General features: G+C 39.0%; 1 long non-coding RNA gene across 1 annotated transcript; it reads right to left on the bottom strand.

Annotated features, from left to right (window-relative positions):
• Positions 1-4,791: 4,791 nt before the first annotated feature.
• On the bottom strand, positions 4,792-11,098 carry LOC134812134 (uncharacterized). The gene is made up of 5 exons (XR_010159893.1): positions 10,908-11,098; positions 10,193-10,719; positions 9,805-9,915; positions 5,320-5,561; positions 4,792-5,115 (listed from the first exon to the last, which is right to left on the bottom strand). It is a non-coding gene; the product is annotated as an uncharacterized LOC134812134 (long non-coding RNA).
• Positions 11,099-13,111: the final 2,013 nt, after the last annotated feature.

Here is a 13,111-nt window from a genome sequence, read left to right as displayed (position 1 = left end):
CGTGTTCTGATATGATTTTTGACTTGGCTCTTGGCTTCTTTTTTGTGGTCAGCTATCATCTCAGAGACACGATCTACAAACACTGTGCAGAGCGGTCCCATACCTCCGGAGGTTGTGAAGACTAGAGGGACAAAGGATCCCTTCTCCGACTGAAGTACTCTCTAGTCTCTTCATAAAAATCTTTCTTTTCTTTCTCATGATCTCTATAGATCTTATCTAGTGGCTTAAATGTATTTGTGTCACAGTTGGGATGTGTGACCCTGATGTCATAGAATGTTCTTTCGAAAGGTGCATACAATCCGACAGCTGCTACATCAAGACGGGCTTCATCCTGGGTGTTGGTCTTCCTTGAGAATGAGCTTGGTTGGACTGTCAGGAGTGCTGGTTCTATCCTTACGTCTTTACACTTTGCTTCTCGGAGGAAGAAAGCAGCAGTGTCTCTTATGGCATTGTGGCGCATGGCAACGTATCCACCTAGTTTACAGTCAAGGGCGTGGTAGATACTGTTTACATTTCCACAGGCACATTTAGAGGGCACTCCTTGGATCTTCCAACCATAACGTAGGCGTATGCTGTCTTGAAACTCCTGCCTGTTCAGAACATAGTTGAGGTCCTTCAGTGGTAGTGTTGAGAGCCATGTTGAGGCTCCCTTCTCTCTTGCTTGGTCTAGGTGGTTCTTAAGTTGATGATCTGACTCATTATAGAGCACCTTGAACCTTTGGGAGAGAAACTCCTCTTTCTGTTTGCTCAGTTCTTCTTTCTTTTCTTTTGTCTTGCCCAGATCCAGCTTGGTGATATCCTGGTCTTGTTGGTTGATCAAACTCACAAGGTCTTTAGTTACTGCTACTGAGTAAACATATTCACGGGTTGTTATCCGGACAGGATTGATGATGCCTAGCCCTCCACATCGAACAGGAAGTTCGAGGATATCTCTCTCGTGCTGGCTGACTGGGCGACCAAGGAAGGCTGGAATGAGTACATGCATGATCTTGCTCTCCAGTGGGGCAAAGTACTCAGCAATATCAGGTATTGTCCTCATGAAGAACCTCCATCGGTGGCATACTCCTTTGGTGAAAGCTGAATAAGCCAGCTGTGGTTCTTCAGATGCAATATCAGCAAGTTGCTCAATATCTGTTATCCATTTCTCAACTTTTTCTTTGATGTAATCTTCCCTGTATTTCTTTGAGCCTAACACAGCACCAAGGTGACGTTCTCCAGATGTCGTGATCTTAACACCAAGATGCCCAAATAGAGTCTCTGCTTCAGTTTGGTCTTCGGGATTCTTGACAATTAGAATGGTCTTTTTAGCGTTGGGGTAGTACCCATATCCCGGGCCGATGTCACAGAGTCTATTCCACCACTGAAGAAGTTGGATGAAGCTTCCACATGCGGAGCTGTCATCAGCGTACCACACCATGGTTGCTTCTGCATAAGCTCTGAGATCATCTATTATAGGTCTAGTGGCTATGGAGTAAAATTGCATTGCTGCAACATCTCCTTGAGTGTTTCCTTCTTCACCCCAGATGAACTCCCCTGACTTTGACCCTGAAATAAAGAGCTTTGTCCTTGCTTGATAGGTGTTTTTGAGAAATTGGTGAAACACAGGGCAGGTTGTTGCAACAGTATCTAGGGCCTGCTCTCGGTGTAAACTGTTGAACGCATTTGAAGCATCAACTAGGAGAAGGCCTTGGCTGTTTTCGTTGGCAAAGTTCTCGGCCATTGAGTGAACTGCAGCCTCTATGCCTGACTCAATGCCACTACAAGTTTGAAGAGACCCACTTGCTTCCTTAATGTGTTCTTTGATGGTTCTTGTTACAGTTTTTGTCATGATACGTCGCAAAACTTCACCAATGCCGATAGGTCTGACTCCTGGTCGCTTATCTAAAGGGATCAATCTACTTGCAAGAAGGTCACTGAGCATGGAAGGATCAATAGTTTCTGTGCATAGTCTTTTGGTGACATCGGCTATGGCTTGAGCTAGGATATCGTTGGATTTTCCATAGCTCTTTGAGCATAAGATATGTTTCCAACCATCAGCATCAATGAGGGTGGGGCCTCCTGAACCATGGGTATTCTTGGCCGCAGCTTTTATAGCTTCACCATCGATTTCTTCAAACAATACAGGTTGGATATCGATTGTTGGAAGTTTCTCTGGCCCCTCACGTTTTGTTGCAGGGGGATGCTTCTCCCGTAGCTGTCTGATTGTGTCGTCATCGATAGGAAGAATGCCTGTTCTCTTCTCGTTGTCTATTAGTCGTGTGGCTTCCTTTACTTTACCCTGAAGCATTCTCCGGCAGAAAGCCTTCTTTTCATTGGACTCTTTAGTGACGTTTGTTTTCTGAAGGCGGCTCTGTATCACTTTACACTCAATTAAGAGTCCCTCTATGTCTCCGATATCCCATTTCTGAAGCCTGGAGATCAGATATTTGTTGTTCTCACGAGCTTTAGATCTTGCTGATGGTTTCTGAAGGATCAAGGGAATAAATATCTGAACAAGGGAAAGTGAAACCTTCTCCCATACAGAATCAGGGGTGAACATAGAGAACAGCCTGGTTAGCTCAAGGATGAAGTCTTTGCCAGCCTTACCACGTGGAAGTCGCATTAAATTCTTATCCCATGTTATTATCTCTGCATACACTCTGTTGACCATTTCAGTAATGGCTTCCTCACTGTTCATTTCTCCCCACGTCAACTTAATTTTATCCATCTTGCCAGTTTTCTTGCATTTCTGGCATGTCCACTCGGTAGACTCTTTACTTATCATGTCATATTGTTTTATTGAAACATTGACACATGAAATGTGGAACCATACCTGGCATTTTCCGCACTCAACCCATCTGGATGTTCTTTTCCCATCTCCTTTATTGCAGATTCCACATAGATCCGATTTTGGAGTGACAGGGTTCTCTTCTACCTTGTCTGATTTCAGTCTTTCCGATTTTATATACTCTGCTATAGGATCTTTTCGAGTTCTAGGAGTTCTAGGAGGGGGTATAGGAGCAGAAGGCATAGGAGACATAATGCCCCTATAATGGAGCCCCTATAATGGAGTAGATCATGTGTTTTGTTAAAATGTTTTTGAAAAAATTATTGGTAGCAATATACACCTATATTGTTCTCTGTGAACATGTTGGACGCCTAATTTTTCTGAGACGGTAGATTATTACATGTTGCATCTGATCTGAAAAAATGATGTGAAACAGATTAGAAATGACAAAATTATCAAATGATTTGTGTATCTCGTCATGTATTTGGAACACTAATTTCGAATCACCCCACATCACACATGACATTGCCATACAATGTATGACCCGCCGCGCACGAGTGCGCGGCTCCCCATGTATCGTAGCTTAGAAACGCCACTTTAGTGAAACGACATTGGGGGTCACGTTGTGATATAATACAAACATGTCATAGAGTTAAAAAGTTAAAATGCTTCCCTGGCGAAAAAAACTGACTCGATCACGTCATATATAATATGGCCATACATAGGAGCGTTCACATATGACATATGACGTCATCAGCCAAGTAAAGGGGAGTATGGAAACGCTGGCGGTTAGGTTGCTGACGGGGGTCTCCCCATGTCACATGTATCGTTGAAACTCTACACTATAGTGAAGCGACAGTGGGTGTCACGATGTGATCACTGTTACAAGGTTTGAGCAGCTAATGCTTCAGTTAGCAGTTAGGGTTTTAAATTTTATTAAAGAGATCAGGCTGGGCCTGGTTGGCCCACGAAAGGAAAGCGTATGGATGCTTTCACTCCTACTAAATCGCTCGCCCAAATTTTAAGAAAATTCTTGTGAAAAGGCCTTTTAGGCATGAACAATGAAAGTGATCTAGATCGGTGTATTTTTGGACGCTGATCCCGAATCACCCCCCATGACGTAGGGTTAAAATGCTTCCCTGGATAGTTATGGGCAAAAAAACGTTTTGGTCACGTGACAGGCTAGTAAAACGTGAATTCGATTATTTAGGGCTCGGGTTAGGGTTAAGGTTGTGGTTAAGATTATGGATAGCTTCGGGGTTATGGTTAGGGTTAGGGTTGGGATTAGGGTTTATGTAAAACCGTTTTGTACGGCTGCAAAACCAAAAAAACCAAAGTCACGTGAAATTTTTGGGCGAGCGATTTAGTAAAAGCCAGATGCTTTGCCTACCTCTGGGGTATGGCAGTCTTGTGGGAGGATACCGGCGGAATCAAAATGTGTAGTCAAGGATGACATGGTAAGTGTTGTGTCATAGATGAACGCTTAATAAGTGGCCGGTGGTATTGAGTGTGGTTACCTGGGGACCCCAGGCTATTATGTTCATTAACATAGCCTGGCGTATTTGAACCCTCTAAAACGCGCAAATAGGCGCGTTTATGCGATTTTACAATCAAATAATCAGATTGTTTAATCTAACTCAGCGCGCGGCTCTTGTAGCGCATACGTCACTTCTTTCTTATTGGTAGTTGGCGTGCACGTGATCTTTTGCGCGGCTGTAATTGGTTCTGAACGATCACGTGAATGCTAGTCACGTGCGCTCTAACATCCAATGAATATTCGCACTTTTTTCAGGGCGATGGAAGTCGTAATTTACTCAGCCCGAATAAAGATTCGACGGAATGACCTAGGCTGAGCGCCGCCCAGTAATGAGTGTGGAAGCTAGAGAGGCGAACTAAGACGACGTTTGCAGTTTGAGTTAACGGGTGATACTCGTAAAATATCTGTTCCATATATTGTACGGGCGAAAAAGTTGGTCGCGCGCAGTACGCCGCGCTTTTGGTGTTGACCATTGGTGGCAGGTACTTTTTGTCCTATTACGTCACGGCGCAGTACTGCACGCACACTACACACTGATAAAGCTTCTCTCAGATCACAGTTTAAGTTAGAGATAAAACCTAGTTAGATCATCGATCAGTTAGTGATTAACAAAGAAAACAAAATATTGAAACAACGGATTATAATATATAATGTTTATCTTTCTAAATCCCGTGCACAGTGTAACATTATGAACTGGAATTGTCATCTTAAATTCTTTGATCGGAGCAACATCTTGAAGATTAACTCAATCTTCAAGTTCAAGCGTTCGGCATCATTGTAGAGGATTTGTAGAAGAAAGTTTTGGCAGTAACTGAAAGTAATTCATTTTAATTGATCAAAGAGGTTGAAACTCGGTTTATCAGATGGTTTGGGAGTTAAGACATGATGCATTACTGATTAAGCTACAAAAACTTGACCCACAATTATGACTGTTCACAATATTGAGCCTACAGTGTGACTGAATTGTATTTGTAAGCCATATAATTATATTCCAAAAATTCTAGTATGTCCTCACCTACTGTATGTTTTACAGTTTCAGGAGAAATAGAGTATAGATTATTCCCAGCAGTACATTATCTTCCAGAAATAATAAGGGCACGACATTCCGGGCTCCGGCACAGCAAAATGAGAGTCAGAGATTAGAGAAGAAAGAACATTCTGAGTAACTTTGTCAGACGTCAGTATAGCCGTTTTCATGTCAGAGAGATCCTTCGGCGACTATCAGTATCACACAATGGCAGGTCAGTCCATCAGTAACTGAAAATAAAACCCATTACGTCAGTGTTGCTATTAGGAGCAAATGTTTAGATACAAACTGGTGTTATCGGGAAGGTTGGTAAGATATAATCAGAACTCGGCTAATTAGATATTTGATTTCAAACAAGTCATTTTTAGGTTATACTATTCGGGAACATTATATATATCGTATTTCTGTCGATAAATGGTTACATTTTTATGTACCATTTATCGACAAAAATGGGCAATTTGTGCGTGTGCATGGTAATTTTTAATTTTAAGTGGAATATGATACGCCAATGTGCAATGTGGAACCTACAGCGTGTAAAGAAATGTGTGTAAAGTATGATTATTTATAGATTACCGCAGCCTGCCGTAATAAAGTAATGACAAAGTAAGCGAACATGTACATCTCGTGATAACATTTCGGTCATGAAGTTGGAATATTACATAACAACATATTATTTTAATTGCCAACTTCACTTGGAGAGAATTCAGGTACGTGTGCTAATAATTGTGTACATAATTCTGATAGGAAATTTAACGAAAATATAATACAAAATTGGTCGCAAAATTGAATATGGGATACTTAGGAGGATTATTGGGACAAAATTGGAACATTGGTTACATCGGTTCTAGACATGCAGTGATTCCCAAACTTGGTTTGAGTACTCCTAGGACTAATATTAACTCTTTCCGACCAATTTTGAACAATTTTGAGCACTTTGAGGATAATGTTCATGTTTGTTCATTTCCGTTCATTCCATGAACCTGGGTAATGTTATGCGACCTGTGATGGCTCCTAGGCCTAGTTTTTAACTATATCCATCTTAGAAAACCGAATTGAGGCTTCCCAGCACTCAAATACAGCCAATACTTCGAAGTCCCCATGTTCCAAAAATCTGCAGATACTCGGGACGATTATTGGGACGAAATTGGCACATTGGTTACATCGGTGCTAGACATGCAGTGATTCCCAAACTTGGTTTGAGTACTCCTAGGACCAATATTAACTCTTTCCGACCAATTTTGAACAATTTTGAGCACTTTGAGGATAATGTTCATGTTTGTTCATTTCCGTTCATTCCATGAACCTGGGTAATGTTATGTGACTTTTGATGGCTCCTAGGCCTAGTTTTTAACTATATCCATCTTAGAAAACCGAATTGAGGCTTCCCAGCACTCAAATACAGCCAATACTTCGATGTCCCCATGTTCCAAAAATCTGCAGATACTCGGGACGATTATTGGGACGAAATTGGCACATTGGTTACATCGGTGCTAGACATGCAGTGATTCCCAAACTTGGTTTGAGTACTCCTAGGACCAATATAAACTCTTTCCGACCAATTTTGAACGATTTTGAGCACTTTGAGGATAATGTTCATGTTTGTTCATTTCCGTTCATTCCATGAACATGGGTAATGTTATGCGACCTTTGATGGCTCCTAGGCCTAGTTTTTAACTATATCCATCTTAGAAAACCGAATTGAGGCTTCCCAGCACTCAAATACAGCCAATACTTCGAAGTCCCCATGTTCCAAAAATCTGCAGATACTCGGGACGATTATTGGGACGAAATTGGCACATTGGTTACATCGGTGCTAGACATGCAGTGATTCCCAAACTTGGTTTGAGTACTCCTAGGACCTATATTAAACTCTTTCCGACCAATTTTGAACAATTTTGAGTACTTTGAGGATAATGTTCATGTTTGTTCATTTCCGTTCATTCCATGAACCTGGGTAATGACTTTTGATGGCTCCTAGGCTACGGACACTTCAACTTATGTCGCCCCATTATTATTTTACCATTAGAATAGTATGACGTACGCCTATTGAGTATAATTGCAGTTATAAAAATTAATTACGTAGTCATCTTAGCAAAACGGTTATGGAAAAGTTTGCAACTATTTCAGTACAAACCATTAAACGTCTTTAGATCAATACAAGATGGCCATGGTTTAGTGTTTACTCTACGATCTAATATTTTTGGTTGAGCTTGATAGCAAGGTTGTAATTATTACACACCAAACACATACTATAAGTAACCACTCTAAACCAGCAAGGGGCAAGCTCGCAATGGGCGCAAGAAATGGGGGCAAGAAATGGGGGCCGGCACAAATTTTGAAAAGAAATCGCCTCAGCCCTCAAACTTCCAACTGCTAAATTCAATTCTTAGTTAATGCAGAGTGAGCATTTATTATAGGGAGCGTTAACATATAAAATCAGCACTATTTTGGCAAATTTTACCCCCCCCCCCCGCCTGTCAGCAACTTTCAGCATTGAGCGACCCAACCCCCCCCCCCCCTCAAACCCCCTCCTCCCGTCAGCATTTCACAACCCCCTCCGGCCTCCCCCTCGGCTGCTGACGTCATATGTGAACGCTCCCTTATAACGCTCCCATGAAATGCAAAGTGTAGAGTTTCAGTTAGTATCGAGTCAGTTTAAGCGGGAAAATTTCGCCCACGTGCAGTGTAGGCTCCTCGCTACATCTTCAGTGTGCAGAAACAAATATCTCGCCAGACATTGATACTTTAATCAATTATGTTATATTACAGTTGATAAAGGGTTATGTCTGTGTGTAGAAGTAACCCTATATTATCATATTGTGTGTTAGTTTGGTGTGAAGTATTATGTTCTTTTTAAAAACTAACAGTGTTAAACTAAATTGATATCAGTAAAAGAAGATATATTTTAACAGGTAAAATTCATATAATTGACGATTAAGAGATATGGGAGTGTGTTCAGGGCTCTGAAAGTGCCATACTCTTATAGCAATGGTATGAAATGGTTAACTTTAGTCAAGGTCTCATGTCTCTACGACCTTCGCTTTTGGCGCAGTGAATCTTGCGCTTCAAGCGCAATGCCCAAATTCCTGCAGGAACTTCCCGACATTGTAGAGACCTGAGACCTGAGACCTCGACTTAAGTTAACCATTTCCTACTGTTTATATTAGAGGAGCACACATTTAGAACTCTTTCCATACTCCTTCGTGACTAAATTGACGATTTAGAGAATTTTACCTTTTAAAAATTGGTGAAAAATATGGGCGTGGCCCAAGTCAGTATTATACGAAACCGTAGGGACACAAAAAAAATTGTGGTTGTTCTTGACCCTATAGAGCAACTAATTAAAGGTGATATCTAACTATTTGAACGAAAAGTGTTTTTTGTGAACCGCCCTTTATTCTACAGCGAATCATGAACATTGAACATGTACATAAGAACTTAGAATTGTATGAAGTATGAGTTTATACGAGTAATTTATTATGAAATGACCTTTCACTATGCAATTTCGACTAAATTCATGTAGATATCCAATCCATTTCCATGCACAACTGTTGTTTACATTTGGTCTAGTTAGACACAATTTGTTTCAGAGTGACTCGATAATCGCAATATCAAATTAAGATATTATTTAAATGGTCCATGTCATGCAATGCGGAAATATCCCCATAAATTGGCAACTGCCAAAGTGACACTAAAGTTATTGCTAATTCCTTTACAAAACTTAGCAAGTGCTATTAACAATATCCTAATGGATCATGGAAATTGAAATGTTCAATTTTCTTTTCATAAATAATAATTATAATGCGAAGTTTTATTTACCCCAAGTTTGGAGAGTAAGTAGGTTAAACTGGGAATGCCCCTTCCCAGGGACCACATCATCCCTAATAAACCATTAAATATCATGGGAGACCATGCACAGCCGATCGATTATTTACGTACGCTTTATCACAGACACAGTATTAGTCATATTAGTAGGAATATATTGGCGGAGAAACATGCATTGTTTTGTTTAAACCAATTGAAAACCAAATTTATAGCTCCTATTTGCTGTCAATACCTCGCAGTGCCACTGCCCAGGGCGATTTAAACGACCAAAAGGTACATGTTTTTGTTGATACAGCGTGATATTCTCTAAAGGCCAGAAAGTGTAAATTTGTGTCTCAAAATTTAATCTGGTGGTTTATATGTGGTTACTAAAAATACTCTAGCACAATTGTAACTGCAGTTTTACAGAACTCTAAATGCTTAATGAACACTCTTGCAGGTACCACCCGTATTCACACTCAGACCTGAGTTTAGTCATTTTCCGATACGAGATTGGGGACGGGTTCTATAAACAAACAAACAAACATATGTGGTTGCGGCGGTATAGTTCAAAATCTGCAACAATATGGTTAAGATTGCTTGACTGATTTTGTAATCTAAAAGATTGTCATTTGCATCGATAATTTTATCAAATCATTATAAATTTACCGGATCTGACGAGAATTCTGTTTAGTTTGAACAGGATATTTGACCACTGCTTCCCTTGCAAACCACATCGTTGATTTGGGTACCGCTCTTGGTTCTGTTGAAAATCTTATCCTGCAAGTAGTTGACTTAAAAGTCTACAAATTTGCACAGAAATAAAATAACCTATTTCACAACCAAGTTGCATTCAAGTTAACAATAAATGACATTAGAAAATGATTTCACGATTTAATTTCATTAGAAACTGAGTCTATTAAAACAATTCGAAAATGTCATCGAAACATATAATAGTAAACGACTAAATTAGCACTGTCTTACTTAGAGGGGTATGCGGAAATTATGATAAATTTACTTTGTGAGAATCTGAGATAACAAGATCAGAGTAGGTCACCTTCGGGTTTTATCTTTCGTGATCGTGATCCAGTTCCAGGGGAAGTGTTGTCTGTAAACGAGCTTCAGCGAAAAAGCAAAGGGGAGAATAACAGTATAACTCCTCTATCATATTCTAGTAAAATGTAGCAGTGCTAATTTGTTCGTCGTCTTCTGCAGGATGGTACTCTAGCGCTTTTCTAAAATCTGTCCGACTCTGCCCAAACACCTGGATAAATATATTGAATTAGTGAGATGTATCAATTTAATTACGTTTAAATAATTTAACTTTAAGTTTACAATGACACAAATGTATAACCTACCAACAGAGAAGAAGACAGTTTTGAAGAACCTTGATTGATGAGATAGTTAAAGTTAAGAAAGAGTGGTATTATAGCACGGGCTTTTAATTCGCCTGTTGGATTTTTCCCTCCTCTATCATATTCTAGTCAAATGTAGCAGTGCTTATTATTAATAAATATGTTCACCATCTTCTGCAGGATGGTACCCTAGCGATTTTCTAAAATCTGTCCGACTCTGCCCAAACACCTGGATAAATATATTGAATTAGTGAGATGTATCAATTTAATTACGTTTAAATAATTTAACTTTTAGTTTACAATGACACAAATGTTTAACCTACCAACGTCCAACAGAGAAGAAGACAGTTTTTACCTGTTGTAATATAAATTAAAAACTTATCAGTAGAAAATGATATTTAAAAATCACTTGCTTACATTCTCCATTCTCCATAACGAAAACTTAACTCTGCTTGTTCTCGTTAAAAGTTAACAGTACTTCATCTTGCACTAGATCAGTCCTGGCTAACGAAATTTTGAAGAGTATTAGTTCATGATAATCTCACAGAGTTAAATATTTACCGTATTTATACCGTTAAAAGCACACATTTTAAGGTTACTAAGCAACGACAAAAACCAGTAAAGAGGACTTATTTACACGGATACTAAATACTCAAGTACTAATTAACAGCAAATTTGTTAAAAATATATATTTTATTTTAAAAGGAGGTTATTATACATTTAAAGAGTGTACACCGTCAGATCATTTTCCGATTGTATGTAGGAGTTTTACTCCTGTACTGCAGTGTACAAAGGCGATGAAATCAAGGGTTCTGTAATCTATTGTCTATAAGTCTGATTTAAACTAATTAACTAAGATATTTAAAGATGAAACTGTCCGGGGACCTGGAGACGATCAATTTAGTTCCAAAATGGCGTGTTCAGTCAGCTAGCCAAAAACATTATTACCACTAGACTACAACTATGTCACGTCATTGATAGCCAATGATAATTGCACTTTCTACGGATTCGATTATACAATTATAGCGATACTGGGTTAGAAAGACGCGTGATATCTCTTGGATTATCACCATGGTAACTGGGAGGTGTTCAGAAGATTTACTTTACAAACTGAGGTCTATGTTTTAATATCCATGTTCAACGGATAATTGAAGCTTAAATAGTAGGTATGATATAATGTAATATTTACACAAATGGGTTCTTGTTATTGTAAGCAAATCATTCAGTACACACTGAGTGTAAACGGATGTATGGGAATTGGGAGTTGGGACACACCTTAGAAACACTTAATAGCTAATCGTTGTAGCCTTACGTTTAATAACCGATATATAACTGGTGTCCCTCACGTTATTATATCAGGTCTGTTACTATGCAAACGTCCGAGGGGCTAGTTAAAGAATTCAACTTGGAAGTTTAGTCACAGTTCAATAAAAATTACTGCCACTAAAAGTAAAAGCCAATGATTAGTGTACTCTACGCATTCAATTATAACAATTTACTTGGTTAGCAAATCGAGTGATATCTCTGGAATTATCACCATGGTAACTAGGAGGTGTTCAAACTCAAAAGATTTACTTTACAAACTCAAAAGATTTACTTTACAAACTGAGGTCTATGTTTTAATACACAAATGGGTTCTTGTTATTATAAGCAAATCGTTCAGTACACACTGAGTGTAAACGGATGTATGGGAATTGGGACACACCTTAGAAACACTTAATAGCTAATCGTAGTAGCCTTACATTTAATAACCGATATATAACTGGTGTCCCTCACGTTATTATATCAGGTCTGTTACTATGGAAACGTCCGAGGGGCTAGTTAAAGAATTCAACTTGGAAGTTTAGTCACAGTTCAATAAAAATTACTGCCACTAAAAGTAAAAGCCAATGATTAGTGTACTCTACGCATTCAATTATAACAATTTACTTGGTTACCAAATCGCGTGATATCTCTGGAATTATCACCATGGTAACTAGGAGGTGTTCAAACTCAAAAGATTTACTTTACAAACTCAAAAGATTTACTTTACAAACTGAGGTCTATGTTTTAATACACAAATGGGTTCTTGTTATTATAAGCAAATCGTTCAGTACACACTGAGTGTAAACGGATGTATGGGAATTGGGACACACCTTAGAAACAATTAATAACTTAACACATCAGCCTTATATTTAATAACCGATATATAACTGGTGTCCCTCACGTTGTATCAGGTCTGTTACTGTGGAATAACGTCCGAGGGGCAAGTTAAAGAATTCAACTTGGAAGTTTAGTCACAGTTCATTATTTGGTAAAATGAACAGGGACTCCATGTAATGCCGTTAATAAACATTACTGCCACTGGATTACAAGTGTGTCACGTCATTTCTAGCCAATGATTTAGATTATTATTATCATACGATATTTGGAGTACCTGTAGCATAAGGAGAACTCGAAATTCTAGTCTTGAACATATAGTTCAAGGGATATAGTTATAGCAAAAACGATCGGGTTAGGTCGCATCAACAATGCCAATAGTAAAAATATGTTTGATCTTCAAAATTAATTGTACAGTTTCCTATGGAGTCTTAATCATTCGAGAGATAATCCTTCATACTACAGTTCAGTCTAAAAACAAA

This window comes from Bolinopsis microptera, chromosome 1 (assembly GCF_026151205.1).
Source record: "Bolinopsis microptera isolate Bmic1 chromosome 1, MBARI_Bmic_1.0, whole genome shotgun sequence".
Classification (NCBI taxonomy): Eukaryota; Metazoa; Ctenophora; class Tentaculata; order Lobata; family Bolinopsidae; genus Bolinopsis; species Bolinopsis microptera.
Note: the sequence above shows the minus strand (reverse complement) of the source record. Positions and strands in the feature narration are given on the sequence as shown.